At 49.2% G+C, this 19,957-nt stretch overlaps 1 long non-coding RNA gene across 1 annotated transcript; it reads left to right on the top strand.

The window, feature by feature from the left end:
- Positions 1-14,571: 14,571 nt before the first annotated feature.
- Positions 14,572-15,660, top strand: LOC131402093 (uncharacterized). Its single transcript, XR_009218266.1, has 3 exons — positions 14,572-14,630; positions 14,997-15,100; positions 15,586-15,660. It is a non-coding gene; the product is annotated as an uncharacterized LOC131402093 (long non-coding RNA).
- The last annotated feature ends 4,297 nt before the right edge of the window (positions 15,661-19,957 follow it).

Here is a 19,957-nt window from a genome sequence, read left to right as displayed (position 1 = left end):
TGTAAGTGGGGTGTTCAGGTCCCCTGCTATTATTGTGTTGCTGTTAATTTCTCCCTTTAGGTCTATTGATAGTTGCTTTATATTCTTTTGTGCTGCTGTGTTAGGTGCATATATTTTTATAAGTGTTATGTCTTCTTGGTGGAAAGTCCCCTTTATCATTATATACTGCCCCTCTTTGTCTCTCATAGTCTTTTTTATCTTGAAGTCTGCTTTGTCTGATATAAGTATGGAAACACCTACTTTCTTTTATTTCCAATTTGCTTGCAGTATTGTCTCCCATCCATTCATTCTGAGCCAGTTTGTTTTTAGTGCTGAGATGTGTTTCCTGGAGGCAGCGTATTGTTGGGTCTTGTTTTCTAATCCACCCCACCACTCTGTGTCTGTTGATTGGAGAATTCAATCGATTTACATTTAGAGTGATTATTGGTACATGAGTGCTTAATCCCACCTAATCTATATTTCCATTGTTTCTCTTCCTTTGTGTTTCTGACTAACATTTCATTTCGGGGGTTTTCTGTGAATGTTTTCTCTTTTTTTATGATCTATGGCTCTGCTCTGATTTTTTGTTTGCTGGTTACTGTGAGGTTTGTATGAAGATCTCATAGATGACATAGTCCATCTTCTGAGAGCCTCTTATCTCCATTAGCCTAAGCAGGTTCCATCCCTTTCCTCTTCTCCTTCTGAGTTATTGTTGTCACAAGTTATTCATTTTTGTGTTGTGCATTTGTGACTAAGCTGAAGTGTTCATAGTTACATTTGATGCTTTCCTTCCCTTCTTCTTTTAAGTTATAATTAAGTATTTGCTACCCTGTTGTGAAGCAGAGCTGTAGCTTTCTGATTTTGTCTGTCTATTTATCTCTTTGCTCAAAGCTTTGTAGACATTTGCCTTCTTTTTGTTTCAGGTATGAGGACGTTCTTGATCATTGCTTGTATGGGAGATCTAGTGGCGATGAACTCCCTCAGCCTTTGTTTATCTGGGAAAACTTTTATTTCTCCATTGTATCATAAGGATCATTTCACTGGATAGAGTATCCTTGGCTGAAAGTTTTTGTCTTTCAGTATTTTTAATATATCATTCCATTCTTTCCTTGCCTGTAAAGTTTCTGCCAAGAAATATGCTGAAAGCCTGATAGGTGTTCCTTTGTAGGTTATTTTCTTCTGTCTTGCTTCCCATAATATTTTTTCTTTGTCATTGGCTTTTGCCAATTTTACTATTATATGCCTTGGAGAAGGTCTTTTAGCATTGATGTAATTAGGCGTTCTGTTGGCTTCATGTATTTGTAAGTCTGGTTCTTCCCCAGGTTTAGGAAGTTCTCAGCTATTATTTCTTTGAACAAGCTCTCTGCTCCTTTCTCCCTCTTTTCTCCCTCTGGGATACGTATAATTCTTATGTTGCTTTTATAATTGAGTCATATATTTCTCCAAGACTTCCTTCATTTTTTCAAAATCTGAGTCCTCTCTCCTCATTCACTGGAAGCATTTCTATATTTCTATCCTCTAAATCACTAATTCTTTCATCCATAATATCAGCTCTGTTTTTTAAGGATTCTAGATTCTTTTTTATCTCATTAATTATGTTCTTCATATCCAGAATTTCTGCTTGTCTTTTTTTTTAAATAGTTTCAGTCTCTTCGATGAAATATTCCTTTTCCTCATTAATTTTATTCCTGAGTTTATCGAACTGTCTTAACATTCTTGTAACTTGGTGAGTTTCTTTAATGACAGTTATTTTGAATTCTCTGTCATTTAGATTGTAAATTTCTGTGACTTCAAGGTTCGTTTCTGGAGATTTGTCATTTCCTTCTGCTCTGAATTGTTAGTGTAGATTCTTATGGTGTTTGATGAACTAATCTTTTGCCTGTGTATTTGTGGTAGTATCAGGTCGCAGATTCCACCTGCTACCGCTGTGGGGGAAGCATGAGCTGTGTCTCTGATCCCACTCCATATGCTGGAAGTTGTGTGGGTACAGTGGGTGTTCCCATCCGCTGGGAAAGCATTCCCACTGGGCTCAGAGCTGCCGCCACATGGAGGCACCTACCCACTTGTGAGACCTTAGCACTACTATGGGTATTTGTGCCATCTGGGAAAGTATTTGCATGTGCGCATATATCTGCTGCTGCCTTTTCTTATGCTCATGCCAGCCTCTGTGTTTGGTGGGTGGGACTTCTTCATGGGTTCTGAGCATTGGCCAATCATTGGGACTGCAGTGGCACGGTGGGCTTTCCAACCATCCAGGAAAGCATTCATTTGCAGGTCCAGGGCTGCCGCCAACCCCTCCCAGAGTTGCACCAAGGTGTATTCCTACTTTTGGGGTTGCAGCAGTACTATTGTCTCTCACTCCAACCCGGGAAGCACTCGGGTGTGTGCACAGTGTTGCCAGGGAAGGGCTGGGGATAGGAATGAATTCATAGTACATGCAATGACAAGCATAAATCTCAAAATAATTATGCTGAGTGAAAGAAGCCAGTAAAAAATGAGTACATAGTATATGATCCCATTTATAAAAATCCTTGGGAAATACAGGAAAATCTATAGGGACATATACCGGATCACTGGTTGCCTGGGAATGAGAATGTGTTTGCAAAAGGCAAGGAAGGAGGAATTAAAATGAGCATGAGGAAATTTGGGGAGGATGGGCATTCCTTTTCTTGATTGTGGTGTTGGTTGAATAAGTTATAATCAAAATGTATCAAATTGTTCACTTTAAATGTATGCAGTTTACTGTATATTGTTAATACCTCAATTAAGCTAGAACATGTAGGGGAAAGAGGGAGAGAGAGCCGAAAGAGGGAAAAGGAAAGGAAAAGAAGGACTGAGGGTGAAAATTAAGTGGACAAAAGGAAGAGGGAGACACAGGAGGCATCGGGTCTCTGTGGTTTTGGCATCTCCTTACCCTGGAGTCTCCCATACTGGGCAGCTGACTGGACCATTCTGGTGTGCTCTCCTCACCTCACAAGTCACTGTCTGCCAGCAGAAGAAGGAGGGCGACTATGAGCTCCAGAGACGACGCCTGGGCTCTTACCTGCCTCATGGTGAACTACGGAAGCTGTGATGACTAGATATGACTAGATCTGAGGTCCCATTTTCCCAGCTGGGGTCCAGAGGAGCTTGGCTGGAACAGAACGAAACCACATTGGACGGACACAGGCTCTGAGCCTTTCTAGACTTGGCCGTTGACTGGCTCACAGGGGACTAAGCTGAAATGTTTCACCTTCCTTAAGTCCTGAAAGTGACTGCAACTTCTGTTCTGTGTTGTCACACCAGTTCATCCCTCAGGGACACCAGAATTGGTGAAACCAGCACAGACATTTCCATCATGTAAAATCGTATCCCCACTTCAGTGCAAGGTTTCCCTTCTTAGGAAATTTTGGAACATCCCTCCCCTTGACTCTGCAGCCATCACACCCCTCTCAGTTCCTCCATATTCCTCCCCCACTGAAGCCCTGGCAGTCTCAGGTTCCCCTTTTCTGTTTCATTCTCTGAAGCTCAGATTCACCAGGACTTCCAGATCAATCTCCCTCAATGTCTCCTCTCCCCACTCATGGGTCCTCCATGATGGGAAACAGGCCAAGATGGGAAGAGTGGGTCAGACATGACACTGCAGTCACCTTGGGCCTTGGGAGCTGAAATGACTAGGTGTCTGGGAAGCCTGAATCCCAGAGTAACACCAAGGCTCTGAGAAGAGAGTATCTGCTCTGGATGTAAAAGTGAATAAAACTCGGTGGGAGAAATCTGAGGGAAAAGAAAGAGTCTTTTTTCATCTTTCTCTGTACAGACTCTAACTAGCCTCACAGCAGAGGCTCCCCAACAAGCAGCTTAGAGCATCCAAGGCATGAGGCAAGCTGCATTGTTTTGCAGTGGGTCTGTGGGTACAGATTATATTATCTGTACACACTGTGCAGATGACCACAGCTGAAGATACCCAAGGGCTGAGAATTAAAGTCACAGGCATGCCACTCTCTTAGACTTTTTGTGTGTGAGCTTCACATTCTCAATCTTAAGCAGTGATTCTCTGAGAATGCACACTCTGAGGAATATAATGATTAATAATATTAATATATTATTATTATACATTGCACATATTATACATTATGCACTGTACATTCTAATTATAAATTAATGTATAATTATTATTATACATTAATGTATCATTATTATATATAACGTTATTATGATATCATTATAATGGTTAATAATCGTTATCATTATTGACTATTTAATTTCTCCTGAGCAACATGACTGGCAAGCTCTGCGTGTATTACCTCAGTTACAGTCACAATATTTAGGGTTTTATTCCCATTTTAAGGTAAAGATGTGGAGGCTCAGAAATATTAAATAACTTGACAAAGAAGGAAAAAAATTACTACAAAGCTAAATTAAATACCTATTCACACTATGTTTCAAAGAAAGAAAGACGTTTTGTGACTTACAAACAGCCTCAAAGTTGACCTCCCACAGGCCTGCAGTGAAACAACCGGTAAAGAATGTACATCAGGAAGAAGAAATGTGAACCCAGGAAAACATAACAGGAGTCACAAGGAAAGGAAAAAAACGTCTGTCTAATTTAGTATTAGTTTTAAAACAAGACATTAAAAACACATTCGAACCAAAATTCCAGATGATTACCACATGGAAGAATAGAGGAGAGAAGATTTAGGTAAAAAATAACTCACTTTTTAGGGAAGATATAAATACTAAGATACTCTATTATTGTTTAACACATTGCTCTCAGAAACTGATAAATCTGTGGGACAAAAGTAAGTAATGATAAAGAGGATTTGAAGAGTGCAACATACTCGATCAGACAAATAGACAAATCCCAACACACTGCCTTATTGTGAGACTTGTGATGCTGAAAACAGTTGTTCTCCTGACAGCATGATACCGCAATGGCATATCAATTTTCATGAATCAAATTTCCAACACATATAAATCTAAAAAAAGGGAAAATCCAGTATTTCGTTGTATGCAACTAGTGATTCAACATGCAACAAATACCAGAAAAATAGAGACCCAGAAGTAGGTGTCTTTTTTGAGAAAACAGATATAACAGCTCTTTAGTGAAATGTTATGTTGGAATCTATTGCAATATTACACAAAAAGGACAATCTATTTGGACTAGGTGTGTTTTCTCTGTGACTGTGAGGGCAAAACTCTAAAGAATCCCCTGACTGTGATAACTCTCTGTTGATCTTAAAATACAAATACATAACACTCAGGAAAAGAAAGGAAGGAAAGATCTCCTTTCTCTCCTCACCTGAAACTCAATCTCCCACCTCAGAAGCATCACTGTCCGTATCTTCTCTGTCATGCAAAGGAATCAAAGAAAGGAAAGTATTGGTATATATTAAAGTATCAAGAGCTCAAAGCAAGAAAACCTAATGACCCCTGCAGAGGCATTGATGTAGTGTGAGCTCCATGTCATCTGCTCCGTCTTTTCTTTTATCACCGTGTTTGTCGGGACGTCTTTCTTGGCCCCTCACTCTCCCTGCCTCACTAGCCAGTCTGTCTGCATCAGTGCTACCGCCACTCTCTCTCTTGCCGTCTTCACTTTCTCTTCCTGTTTCCTGATATCCTCCTCAGTCAGCAGAAGTTGTTTGCAAAGGAGCTGTGGGAGGTACAGACAAGCTCCTGGGATCGTCTCTGCTGAATCTGAAGACCAGGCAGGGGTGGGCGTGGTACTGGAGTTCAGACCACCTGTGAGCACACCTGACAAGGATGCACCTGTGCAACTAGGTGCAAGATTTAGCAGGGTTTTGGCAAGATCCAAACGACTTAACGGTTCACCTGCACTCTGCATGCCTGGAGACCTTGCAGTCTCTTCTGCCAGTAGAGTTGTTGGACTGCTCCAACGTTTCCTCCCATTGATGGCATCTGACCTCATTGCCAAGATAGGATGTGATTCTAGTAACTGTCCTCTTGAATATGTAACTGGACATCCTCAAAGGGATGGAGATGCTCAAACCAGGCTTTGGGTTGGATTTGTTTCCACAATCATGTCGCTTCCTCTGTGATGATTTAACCATCATACTTCTTTTCCTCTTACCCTATAAAAATAAATTGTGAATGTGGATCAGAGTGATAAATGAAGCCTGCTTTCCCAGGACAATTATGTCAGATGCCTTGTACTTCTACCCTCCTTCTCTCCCTGTGGGGATTAATCTGACCTGTGTCCTGGGACATCATCAAAGAGATTTGGGTCAAGAACAGAAAGCTCGAGGTCAAAACTCAGGACTATGGCAGGTCATTTCTTCTCCCCCATGTTGTTAGACACTTATGAGTATGACTTTATTCTCTTTTTGTCCTTGTCACCCTCAACAACAAAATCCCTGGTGCTCCCTGTCAGGACCCACGTTCCCCAGTCTTTTTCTAAATCCTAAATCATAGTATTCTTCTGTACTATATGACTATTCATTTGATTAACCCATTGACCAGTTGGTGTTCATAGCTCCATTAGAGCTTAAATTAGTAGTGAAATTATCATCCACCCCACTCCTAGTGACTCTTATTTGACAACTGTGAACATTAAATCACAGTACAGAGAATGTATGTCTGAAAAAACTCAACTTACAAATGGAGAATGTGCTTTAAATGGGAAGTACACACTGGATTTATGAAAGCCAGGAAAAAAATGTAAACTCTCTCATTATTAAGTTTTGTATAGACTGCACCCACATTGATGATATCTTGGTTATAGTGGGTTAAAATATACTATTAAAATTAGTTTCACCTGTTTGCTTTCATTTTTTAAAATGTGGCTACTAAGAAAAAAATTAAATTCTATAATATAGAGTGCTTAATGTTACTATTGGACAGTGCCGAGGAAGCCATCAGTGAAAATAAATTCCAGAGAAAGTGGTTAGGGAAATTTTTTCCCTAGAAAAGGAGTCTACACTGGCCCACACTGCAAGATGCAGCAAAAACTGTCATACACACACACACACACACACACACACACACACACTAACAGAATGAAACAAACCTCTTCCCAGCGTCACCACTTCTCACATGGTATGAGGTTGCACTCCACTTAGTCCTAAGTGGACTAATCTCAAGAAAGAAGGCAGAAGTCAAGGTAATTTACCAGTTAGGAAGATCTAAAACCAGAGACTAAAGCTCAAGACATGCGGTGAATATCCTGTCGTGGCTTCTGTTATTAATTCAATAGGTTAGGGAGACTTTTCCAAGGAGAGTTTTTTTAAAACTCACTTTTTCTTTACTATGCAAAAATAGACAGACTATGTAAAGAATAATTACTCTAGCCAATCAATGAGAAGGAGATGATAGAACACGAATACCCTTATTATATGTCACTACTGGATTAGAGAGTCAGGGAACAGCTGACATTGGGTTAATTTGGCCTTAATTAGGCTGATTCTGATTTCCTGGCCGTCATATTGATTGTATTATGCTAGAACCTACGAAACTTCCCAGCCCCCCTACTATTTAACCACAAAGGCCCACCAACCAGACCAGTCCTTGCTGACACATCCCCTGCCTCCATCCCTTCTGACAACACCTGGAGGATTTTCCCCAAATCCCACTCTGTCCCTGTACTCTTCTACCTGCCCCAGGGCCAGGGAATCATTTTCTCCAAGGCTCAGGCTCTGCTTGTGCCCAGCTCTGGGGATGGCACTTCTCCCTCGAGTGAAGACAAGGATCAGAGCACAGACCCTGTGAGTTGCAGCAATTGGACAAAGACTGGGGTTTGCTGACAGAAAAGAACCTTTGGTGGGCACGGTTACCAGGGGTCCAAGAAGCCCCAGTGATTCCTCCAGGGAATGTGATGCAGGACAGAGCAGGAATGTCTGCCTGTGTTTCGGCTTGGGAATGCCTGTAGGGTGACATAGGTGACATTGGTAATGCATTCGCCAATGTTGTTCACTCATTTATTCATCGTATGTCATGGAGTGCATTCTACATACATCCAGGCAACAGTCTCACACTCTGGGGCTCACAGGCAGTGTCAGAAGAATTTCTAAATTTTATTTCTAATATATAGGTACAGCACTGGCAATACACTAGGTGTTCCAAGCATTTTTCAAACATTAACTCCTTTAATACTCTCCATAAACCTACAAAGTAGGTATGCTGATCATTATTGCCAACTGAGTGATGAAGAAACTGAGGCACCAATCAGGTAAATAACTCAGTCAATACAAATATCTAGTAAGGGATTGAGCTGGAATTTGGACATGAGGAGTTAGCTCCATACTCTGTGCTCTTAACCACGACATTTACTCTCTAAAGACTTCACATCATGAAAAAAATTGATAAGTTATTCATTTTCTTGGTGCACTGAGTAGCCACACTATTTTATCTGTGTCTGAAAAATAGAATACATGCATAGAAACTACTGCACATACACACTCAAATTACATCTACCAATGTCCCCAGTCCCTGAAAATTAATACAGAGAACATTTCAGAATGTTTCTTGCCCAGGTTGGGAGGACTTTGAGGAAATCTCAGTGTTACTGTAAGAAGCTGAGGACAGGCTGGGACTGGATCTCAGGGGAAAGGTGTACTCAGGAGTCACCATGGAATAACAACATTGATGGGAGGATCTCAGCAGTGACTGAATTCAGGATCTGGTGGTGTTTTAACCTGGTGCTTATCTTCTGGCTGTGGGTTTATGGTGATGCAGCGCAGGGAGAGGGGATGGTTCACTGTGTTCTTGGGGAAACTAGACCCGTGAAAGAGAGGGAATGACGGTTTCCTTAAACAATGGACTCGTGGTGGGAAAAATTTAGCCTGGAAGAGACAGTCGTGTTCCTGGTATAACCAGAAGGAGTTGCCTCTGCATCAGCCAAAGCAGACAGCCCTTCCCCGTGCACTCATTTTATCGCAATGGGAGGAAGGAGTAGGAAATCATGTAATGCTCTTCTGGATGTGAGATCTGCGATGGTAGCGACTGTGCTAGGAGGTTCTGAAAGGCCTCTCTGAGGCATTTCAGATCTTTGCTGTGACCAGAATGACAAGTGTAAGCACCCCTGCCTATGTCTGGGAACAGTTAGTGTGTCAAGGAGAAGGTTCCTTGGTGCAGAAACTCACATGAAGAAGCGAGTTTGACTAGGGAACGTCAGAAATGTGGCCAGTGTGTCTGGAGGGAGCATGAGAAGAGAGAGTGAGGGGAGAGAGGAGGGTGATCAGGCTAGATCCTGGGACATGGTAGACTGTTACTTTCTGTTACTCTGTGACAACATTACTCCAAAACCTACCACCTATGCAGTACAAATATATAATATCAAATAATTTCTGTGAGCCAAGCATCTGGCATGGCTTAGCTGGGTGCCTCTGCCTCAAAGTCTCTGTGAAGAAGGGGCTGTGGTCTCAACAGGGCTCAAATGGGGGAGGATTCCCACCCAAGATCACTCACATGGGTTTTGTCAGGATCCATTTGGACTGAGAGTCTGAGCTCCTGTCTGTCTGTTGGCTGGACACTCCCTCAGTTCTCTCCTATGGAGCCTCTACATAGTGCAACTGAAAACATCAGCACTTGCTCTCCCAGTTCTGGTGATTTGATAGAGAGAGAGAGCGAGAGAGAAAGAGAGAGAGAGAGATGGAAACACAAGGAGGGAGGTAAGTAGGGAACCCAAGTAAACCAGTAAGCAGGAAGTGACAGATGTTTTGTAATTAAAACTTGGAAGTGACATCTCATCACCTTGGCTGTGTTCTGTTGTTCAGAAGCCAGATACTGACCACTTAGTGATGACAAAAGGATGTGCAATTCAGGAGGCAGGGAGCATTGGGGCCATTGTGGAGGCTCCTACCACATAGGCCAACGTGAGGCACTTGGCACTGATTCTGAGTAAAACAGGGGACCGTGGAAGGGTTAATGCCAGTGGATCACAATGTCTGAATTTCCTCTAATTTCAACCCCTTCATGATGCAGACCCGAAAATGAGGCCCAGAGGGACAGTGACATTCCCAAGATCACATATCTGGAACCCAGAGAAGTTCTGACTGGTATTCTATGTGATGTCCTACTCCTTCTTGTACTTCCTCCATCTCTAAGTGTGTACATTAGAGACATGTGACACCAGCCCACAGGTCTTGTACGTATTATCACATGTACCCTGACAAGGTCCCTAGGAAGCTGTTTTTAGCCCAATCCCCATTGTGCAGCTTGGGAGACTGGGCAGATCTTGAGAGGCACAGCAGTTTTCCAGGACACAGAACTGGTAGGAAAAAAGAGGTCTGACTTCAGCTCTGTCTCCTCAAAGCTGGGACCCTGGATCCACTCCCAAGGAGCTGTGGGGAGGGTGGGGATGGGTATTTGTGTACAGTGATGGAGATGACAAGGGCAAGGAGGGAGAGCAGCCAACAGTCTAGGGGGGGTCTTTGAGTGGGTCTGATTGAAGGAAGGGGCCAAGTAATAGAACCTTGAAGAAGTGAACTCACTTCCTTGGTGACAGCCCCCAACAGAACTTAGAACTCTGGTTACCAGGCACCCATATTGTAATCACAGCCTCCTGTCCAGTTCATTTGAGTGGAGACACTCGACACAGCAGGATGTTCTCATGTTGTCCCGTGACTTTCCGAGGCTCTGGCCCCCGGAAAGCCCAGAACGAGAGCATCTTAAGTCGCTTTAGACATTGGCTCAGCCCTCACCTCGAATGTCTGTGGCCTTTTGGCAGGAGGAACCATCAGGTTACAGTGTGGGCCAGGGCAGACCACTCTAGGTCAGGCCAGAACTGTGACCCCAAAAGGACAGCCCCACACCCCTTGACACTCATTGTGTGTGTGTGTGGGGGGGGAGGTGGAGTTAAGGAAGCTGGGGATGAGGAGGACCCAGCCTGGGCAGGAGCAGGAAGCTAGTTGGTGGGAGTCGGGCAGTGTGTCATGTTCATACTCAGGATCTTGGCTGCAGGAGAGTCAGGTGAGTGCTGGGGACCAAGCTCCTCTATCTGCATGTGAATCCCGGGCCCTCAAGGTGTCCTCGCATTCCTTCCCTGGTGGAGTCTATGCAGATTCCCCTCTGTGCCTGATCTGTGGTGGGGTTTCCCACTGTGGCAAAGTCCAGGCAGGCCCCTGATCCCTCCTGGTCTGACTGCTGGGCACTGTCACTGCAGAGCTGCACCCAAGAGATGGTCGAGGAGCTGGTGGATGGTTTCCAGTTCACCCTCTCCCTGGAGAGAACACATTGCACCAGTCCATCAATGACCAGGGCTGCTCTGAGGTGAGTGTGGGTGCAGAGGGGTCTTCACACGCAGGACTCTGAGATGACCAAGGCAGTACTAGAATGCAGACTCAAATCTGAGAACCGCCTGGACTCCCCACCCCCAGAATTTTCTCACTAGAGTACCCCACAGTCCCACTCTCAAAGGAATCTGGACCTCCACTCCTCCCCACCAGCTACACAGGAGAGTAGAAAGTCACCTCAGTCCTCCTGGTGGTTCACTGTGATATCACTTACTGTATGTCCCTCCTCCTCTCCCCCAGTGTGAGGATGAGTTCACTGTGAATTTAAATGATGCCTGCAAGATGCGTGCCCTCCAGGCAGGCATGATGGAGAAGCTGACAGGGTCCATGGCACCAGCTTTCCTGAGTTGGAACATGTCCAGCTTCACCACCTTCATGGTCAACTACTCGGCCTTAGACACATCCCACCGGGTCCTGGACCAGCTGTTTACTAGGTGAGTAGCCACTCCCTCCTCAGCACAGTGGTGACTCTGCCCACTGCCAGCTGTGTACCTTGGGCAAATCCCCACATCTCTCTGAGCCTCAGTTTGCTCTTCTGAAAAGTGGGGAGGGGGATAAATTTCATGGTGATCTTGTAGGGACTAATGGGATCAGCAATGGCAGGTGCTTACCTGGTGCTTGGATCTGCAGAGAGGGCTGTGGACATGCTGTGGTTGTCCATGGTGTTTATTTTTCTCTTCATCGTGAAAAGTAGTCTGCCTCACTGATCTCTAGGATGTGGCTTTTCTGAGTGTGGAAAAGCACATGGAAAGCACCCTGTCAAGGAGTTGAGATTCCATCCAGCTGGTCCTGATGCTTTTCCTTGGGGTAGCCAATTAAGGATCTCTGGGGCAGCAGAGAGGCCCTAGGCCCACTCAAGTGTCTGGGATGGTCTGGCTGGACTTCATTCATTCAAGTGTGTAGATTAAGCACCTACTACATGCAGGACATTTGGAGACACTTAGTAAAGTCAGTGAATGAAGGAGACACAATCGCTGTGCCTCAATTGTCATCTGAGAGTCAGACAGTGACATTAGACATCTTTCGCAGGTCCTGTCTTCCATGGTACATCCCAAGTGATGCCCTGATAGCCTCCTTTATAGCTGGAGGCATCTTCCCTTATTCCAGCCAGGAAGGCAGAGCACAGGACCATCTAAAAAATGAGTGGTCTTTGGGTCCAGAAGAAGAGCTTCCTGTCTCTACAGAACAAGGTGTGGAGGGAGAGATGGGGGCTGTGGCTGGGGCGGGCCTGTCAGAACCTTGCATCTCACACATCTTTTGATTCCCAAGGGAAGGCTGAGGTCTGGTGGCTTCCACTCCAGGAGGACAGGAGTCAAAGAGCTATGGATGGGTGCCAGGACCCCTGGGAAGCAGAGGGGTGGCTAGGCTGAGTTGTCTCCAAGAGACCCATTCCCATCACAGACCCATCTTAATCTGTCTCTTCTTCTCCATATCCACCTCTTCTGACCACCACCTCGAGGCCCAAGACAGGAGGTCTGTGAGCAACTCACTCAAAAACCGGCCTCTGCTCAATCCCGTTACAGAAGTACATAGAGGGCTGGGCTGGGCTGTGTCCCGGCCCTTCAGGAGAAGAGTGTCAGCAGGAAGAGAGTCACGACAGGCTCTGTGTTCAACGTGCTGGATGAGCAGGGGCTCATCCCCAGGATGGGAAGGGGCCGGCATCGGTGCTTTGCATGAGAAGTGTCGAAGGAAAGGCCAGGCCTCTGACTCTGTTGCCAAATTGCCTCCCCCAGTGCCATCTCTTCTCTGGTGGGAACCTATCTGGACCCAGGGCAGGATTTCTGGGAACCCCTGCACTTTCCCTGCTTCAGGATGAAGCTGACCTCTCTGCATCTCAGCTTGCCTGGCTCGGAGCTGGAGGGCCACGCCTACTTTCTCCAGGTCCAGCTGGAGCATCCAAGGCCCGTTGAGGCAGATCTGGAAGGTGAGGAGACTGCAGTCTGGGAAGATGATTTGTAGGGTCTTCAAAGGCTAGGTTCCCTTAAAGGCAATGGGGTCTTTCCTGGCTTTGACAGGGACCAGGGAAGTCAGCTACTTGAGTGAAACTCTTTCTTTCTCCTGCTGCAGTACCATCTCCAGAGCTCCCTCCAGCTCCAGAGCCAGAGCAAGGGCCAGCTTCACGGCTAGATCCAGCTCCAGCTTTAGTTCCACCACCTGTGCTAGAGCTGGAGCCAGTGTCACCTCCATCGGTCCCTCCAGGGCCAGATCCACCACCAACATCAGCTCCAGCCCCAGTGCCAGCTCCTGAGCTGGAGCCAGCTGGACCATTGGCTCCAGGGAGAATCCTCCCTCCACCTGGAGAGATAACAGCAGAGCCAGATCCAGCCCCAGAGCCCGCCTGCCGCTGGGATGTGACCAGCAAGAACCTGTTGAGGGAGGAGAAGCCTGACTTCTTGGAGTTCCCTCCCCGGCTGGTGGCAGAGCAGTTGACACTGATGGATGTGGTGAGCAGCGGGGCTCTCAGGGCAGGTGGGGTCGGCCTTCCCTGTGCCATGAGCTGCCCCACACCTGCCATTTCCTGATCCAGAATCCCATCATCTTGGTCCAGCTTCCCTGCTTACCCTCATGTGACCTGAGCAGACTTCTTAACTCCCAAGCCTTTGCTGTCCTCATGTGGACAGTAGAGCTGGACACTGAGAGCAGCTGCCATGCAGAGTGGCTGTGCAGATGGACGAGGTGGAGCAGAAAGGAAGTTGGGCAGAGTCTGCGCTTTGGTGGGGGAGGGGAGCACACTGAAGTGCTGTTTCGTCCTTGGGTAGTTCACTCATTTGCCTAGGAGGTCTCAACAGCCTCAGCACTAATTAGGCACCTCATGTGTACATGACTACAAGGCAGACAAACAAAGCCTGTGGTTGTTGCTGCCTTGGGGGCATGTGCATCTGAAAGAGGAGTCAGACCCCAGGATGGTCAGAATGGGTGGGAGATACCCCTAGAGACTGTCAGGCAGGAGCCGATTTCTGGTGCTTGGAGGAAGTGAGACTGGGCGGCGAGCGAATGCCACTTCCCTGCGCCACAGTATCGGGTCCTGGGTCATCCTGTGCTGGGTACCCTCAGGGGACACAGGCAACACCCAGGAACTCCCACAAGCCTCAGGCCGCATTCTCAGCTTCCTTAGCTCCAGCTCTCACCACTGACCTGGCCTGGGACTGTGGGGTGCGGACGCTGAGCTGGGTTGTGGCAGGGCTAGTTGACACTCCCTGTCCTCCCCAGGAGCTCTTCAAGAAAGTGATGCCCTATGACTTCCTGGACTCCATCTGGTCCCAGTGTGACAACAGGGGCAATGAGCACCTGGCACCCACCATCCATGCCACCACGACTGACTTTAACAGAGTGGTCGAATGTGTCGTCACCACCTGCATTGGGGATTCGAGCATGACGGCCCAGGACAGGGCCAGGGTGGTGGAGCTCTGGATCCAGGTGGCCAAGGTAAGATGTGGGAGGCCCTGAGAGCCCCTCTCTGGAGTCGGGGGACTGCCTCTTCTCCTTTCTCAGCTCTCATGTTTGAAGTCTGTGGTCTGAGCCTTTGCACAACTCTTAGGCCCCTCCTCCCAGTACGTCGATGACCTGACTCCTGGTCCCAGTGGTGGGAAGCTCACCCCTTCCTGGGCTCCTTCCTTGGCTTGAGCTAAAATCCTCCTCCTGGAAGTATTCCTCATCAGGTTCCAGCTGTGCCTTTCCCAGGTTCCCTGAGCCGCTGTCTCATCCAGGACAGGAGACATCAATGAGGCGACAGAAGCCAGAGGAAGCAGTGCTCCAGCTCCCCCTCACAGCTCATTCTCTTCCCTTCCCCAGGAATGCCAAGGTCTGAGGAACCTTTCCTCACTCCATGCGATCCTCTGGGCTCTGCAGGGCCCCTCCATTCAGCGTTTAAAAGAGACATGGAGATGGGTGTCCAGGTGGGTAGGCCTCTCTCCATGCGAGCACCACCTGGGTGGACCAGACACCCCCCACAGGGCTGGCATTGCCCTTCAGTCAGTTGGGGCCTCCTGGGAGACAGCAAACCCTGGCGATAGGGTCTGACCTGGTTGGCAGGCTTGGAGTCTTTCTGAAAACTTAGGCCACTGGTTCTGCTTCAGGAATCAGCTTCCCTAAGTGACAGATCCTGGCTTGAGCCAAATTGAAGATTTTCAAGTGTTTTCAGCAACAGAACTCTCTGTCCACATGAAATTAAGACTGTTTAAAACACATCTGCTGAGAAGATAAGAGAATGGAGGCCCCAGGTGACAATAGGAGAGCCCCCTCCCCAGTCCCAGACACCTCAGGGCTCAGAGGACACAGTGAAAACGCTCATCCAGTCTGTCTGGATCTTCTGGGATTTCAAACAAAAGGGTTTTACCCTCAAACCACTCCACAGTGTTTCTTTCCTTTTTTCTCTCCTCAGGAAGAACTGTACAAAACTTAAAAAGTTGATGAAAACAAACCAGCGGGAGAGCAGGAAGCTGCTCAAGGAGGTGAGTGGAGGCTGGAGATCTGGAAGGAGGGGAGGTGAGGTGGGGAGGGACCAGGCAGGATGTGCTTTAGGAAGTCTTTCACTTAAAGTTCCCTGAGAAATAACGGTCTGCCTTGTCCAGCTTGACGGGAAGCGGGGAGTGTGAGCTGCAGGGGCTGGTGGGGGCTGTTTGGGGCAGGAGGCCTTGGTCACAGGGTACAGTGGTGTCGCCTGGACTGTTCCAGGAGGTGAGGAGCTGGCAGAATGAGCAGGTCTCTGGATTCCATGCGGACCCATCAGCTGGCCCTCTTCCTCCAGGCTGGCGGGTGGATGGAGTGGGTGGGGGTTCCTTTCTTCCTAAAGCAGCCCAGTCTGTCCTCAGGAAGCCAGGCCCCTGCTGCTCCTTCTGTCTTCACTGCACCTCGCAGGGGAGTGCACTCTGCCTGTGCCAGCGATGGGCTCTGTGAGGTCACACAGGCCATGTGGACACAGGGGCTGCCCAGCCTTGGGCCAAATGGTGGATCTGGGACACAACCGTGTGCTCTCTGGGACTGTGCCATCTAGCCAGATAATGGTCACTGCTGACAAACCAGTGAGTCTCGCCCGGTGCCTTGTTGACAAAGATACGCCCCAGATGGCAATAAGAATTATCGGAGAACCTACAGATTCTTAGTGGACCTTCCTGACAGGACATTAGAAGTTTCCAAGTAAAAAATGATGCAAATGTCACCATTACACAGCGCCGTGGTCACCCCCTACACTGTCACTCAGATATGGCACAAGGGGGGTCCCCTTCCTGAGTGACTAAAGGAGGAGTTCTGTGCAGGGTTCATCCTGAGGGGATGCTAGGAAGCTGAGGCCTTTGGCATTGCCTCGGGTCCAGCCTGGTGTCAGAGAATCCCAGGGGGCTGGAAAACACAGAATCCACTTGGATGTGACCCCGAGACACCTTGTGCCTCCCGATCCATGGCTCAGGCTGACTGAGGGCCTCAATACACCCCGAGATTCCAGAGGACAGGACCTTGGTCAGAGGTGTGTCTGGAGCAGGAGTGAAGGCCGGGGGCCAGACCCTTTGGCTGGGAGGGGGGGCAGTCTCCTCTGTGGGCCCCTGAGCAAGTCACTGCCCCTCTGTGGGCCTCGATGTCCTCATCTGGGAAATGGAGGGAGATGATCTGTGGTGCAGGCCTCACAGGGGTGATGAGGTACAAGGGGGAGAGGAATGTGCAGGAGCTTTGTGCTCCTCCTCCTCGACGGGGGAGGGGAGAGTACTGGTGACAGTCAGATGACACTGAGTCCTCAGGGTACCCTGGGAGGCATGGGAGTCCTCCTCACACTTTCCTGATGAGGAGAGAGGCTTAGGGGCCTGGGCAGGCCTGAGGGCACAGAGGAGGGAGTGTTGGAGCTGGGAGTGATCTAGAATCAGAGCACTCTGGAATGGGAGCAGCCATAGACACCAGAAGTCCAGGGTCCAGGATCAGGGGCCTGGGAGACACGGGGAAGGGAGCATGGCCTCCCTGAGCCTGTCCTTGAGCCTGCAGGAGGTGACCTCTGTGTGGGCCACCCTAGAGATTGGTCCCCAGGGAGCCCAGGAGAGGCAGCAGCAGCAGGTGAGGGGGCCTGAGGGGGAGGGTCCAGGTGTCAGAGGAGGGGGTGTCTCTCCTCACGGCTGGAGACCTCCCCAAGAGAGGGGTCCCTCCTCTTCCAGCCCAGCTCCTGGAGACCCAGAGCCTGCTATACCTGTCCTGGAAGTGACCAGGAGGAGGCCTGGAAGGGCTGGGCCCAGGATGGATTAGGGAGGGGAGGGCAGGGAGCACATACACTGGGATTTGCCAAAAGCCGCCCCTGGGAGGTGACTGGGGAAGTTGGGTGGTCCTGGAGGGGGCAACTGGGGGGAGGCCGCTGAGGGTCCTAGGCTGCTCTCTGTGGGAGTCTGTGGTGGGCAGGAGGCTGGGGTGAAGGGATTTGGGGGAGGGTCCATGGGGGCACCTGAGAGGTGGGACTCATCTCACCACTCTCACCCTGATTTCACAGGGTGTCGTCCCCTTCCTGGGCACGTTCCTCTATCACCTGAAGCTGCTGGACATTGGGATGGAGGATGATCTGGAAGTGAGTGAGCCTTGAGGTGGGGCCAGGAAGCAGGATCTTGAGGTTTGGGAGGCGAGAGCCCTGCACTGGGCCCTGAGCTCTCAGTTCCTGGCAAACCTCCTCTCATGAGAGTCCCATGGCCACGCCTGGGAGCTGGGGAGTCAGGCCCATCTTAGCAATGCATGAATAGACGCTCCGCATAAGCCCCCCACCAGGCTACCTGGGCTGGTGAAGCTCAGAGCTGCCTGCCTGCAGAGCTGCAGGAGGCTGTGTCTGAGCTGCACTCAGCCTCCCCCTCAGGCCTTGCCCCTGGGGGAGTGCCATCAGCCCCTGCAAGTGAGGAAGCACTTCTGTGGTCCAGCTGTCCCTTCCTCCCTGAGTCCTCAGTCTCCCCGTCTGTCATCAGAGAGGGTGTGCTACATAAGGTCTCTGGCCTCAGCTCCCCTGTCCCTCCTGCTCTGGAGCCCAGAGCCTGGCCCAGTGTCAAGTTCTCTTTGTGGAAGGTCTGCCCTCTGCTGGGCCCTGACGTTCCTGCAGCCTGAGAAGGAGTGGGATGGGGGTTGGTTATGGGCTTAGGGGACTGTTCCTGATGGACATTGGCTGTCTCCCTTCCAGGGAAATCGGGTCAACTTCCAGAAATGGTATGAGGTGAGCAGCTGTGGGGATGGTGGGGAAGTGGAAATCACAGACCTCCCCTGGCAAGACTTTCTCTGGCCTCATCCCTTGGGTCAGATCCACAAAGCTGGGTATCACATCACGTTGGTGGGTGCGGGGAGGGGGGCTGGCATCAAGGACACCTTCCTGGATGAAGAACTAATTCCAGCCAACTGTGAGAACAGGCAAGTCCTGAATGGAGTGGGAAGGAAGGAGGCTTCCTGAGTGAGCACAGACCCCAGACCAGATCCTCAATCCACACAAATCCCTGGCAGGGTTCCCCACCCAAGCCCTGTCTGCATCCTGTCCTTCCTCCCAGAAATTCAAAGTCATCAGGAGGATCCAGCTGCTCCAGCAGGCTGCAAATGCGTATGACCTGGAGCCCGACGAGCGACTTGGTGCCTGGTTCCAGGCCATGGAGCCCATCAGTGTCCATGAGAGGTGAGGGGGACAGGAGTTGGGTGAGGGCAGGGCAGGCTCTCTCTGATGGCCAGCTCCAGAGCCTGTGGCCTGGCTCACTAATCAGCCTCAGAACTCATAGCGTGGTGACCCATGGGGCACTGGGACTCAGCTGCTGGCAGGCTCTGGGAGGGGCACCTGAGGTGTGGCTCCTGGTAGCTCACAGGTCCACTCTGTTCTGTAGCTACTGGGTCTCCTGCCAGCTGGAGCCCGCACACCAGAAGGCAAGCAAAATGCGGCTCTTCAAGAGAAAGGGGAACCGGACATCCTCCAGTTTAGGGCCGAGTGAGTATTGGGACCAGCAGCGACTGAATCCAGGGGCTCAGTACAGCTTCGGGCTAAGCATGGGCCTGGATCCCAGCTCCACTTCTGACCAGGCCTGGGGCGGGCCGCTCCCCTCTCCTCTCTGGGATTCAGTTGCCTCCTCTGAAATGGGTGATGCTATATGATGTCTCCTGCATCAGGGACAAACGGGGTGCTGTTGATGGACTGAGAACTCAGCACAGGGTTTGGATCAGAGTGCAGGGGGGCAGGGAGGTGTGCCATGAATCTCAGGGAGGGACCCCAAAATAGTCTGTTTCTTCTCTTCAGCCACCACGCCCTTGGCGATGAGCCCTCACACTCTGGAGACCACAAGTGCAGCTCCTCCTGACCAGCAGGGACACTGGCGCCCTCGGGGTGTACCGGGCCAGTTCTTCCCACCCTGAGTGAACAAGAACATCCTAAGACTTTCCCTGGTTTCCCCTAAAGCCCCAGAGGGAGGGCACCACCCCCTCCAACTCCCTGACATCTGCACCCCAGCGACTGTTAACCCATTGTGGAGGAGTGATATTATTTCTTTACTACAAAATGGTAGATTTGACTCTTACGTTATATCCTGTTTCTGTCACAGCCTGGGTGTTGTGGTGTGGTTCTTTCACTTCTTATGCTCATGTAAATGAGACACAGAATCTCACTTTCCTCCTTGAATTAAGAACTTGTGTATGGTCACAGCTTATTGTATGTGGGAGAAGGGAGGAGGGCCAGCCTCCTCCCTGGCTACTGAATGAAACCCTCAAGTCCCACTTCTCAGAGGACAGGTGCATTTCTGTGTGGCTCAACTGGGCCAGGAGCAGAGACAGCCCCT

The sequence above is a fragment of the Diceros bicornis genome (genome assembly GCF_020826845.1).
Source record: "Diceros bicornis minor isolate mBicDic1 chromosome 30 unlocalized genomic scaffold, mDicBic1.mat.cur SUPER_30_unloc_1, whole genome shotgun sequence".
NCBI classification, from domain to species: domain Eukaryota; kingdom Metazoa; phylum Chordata; class Mammalia; order Perissodactyla; family Rhinocerotidae; genus Diceros; species Diceros bicornis.
The sequence above is the reverse complement of the archived record's forward strand: the minus strand, read 5'-3'. Positions and strand labels throughout refer to the sequence as shown.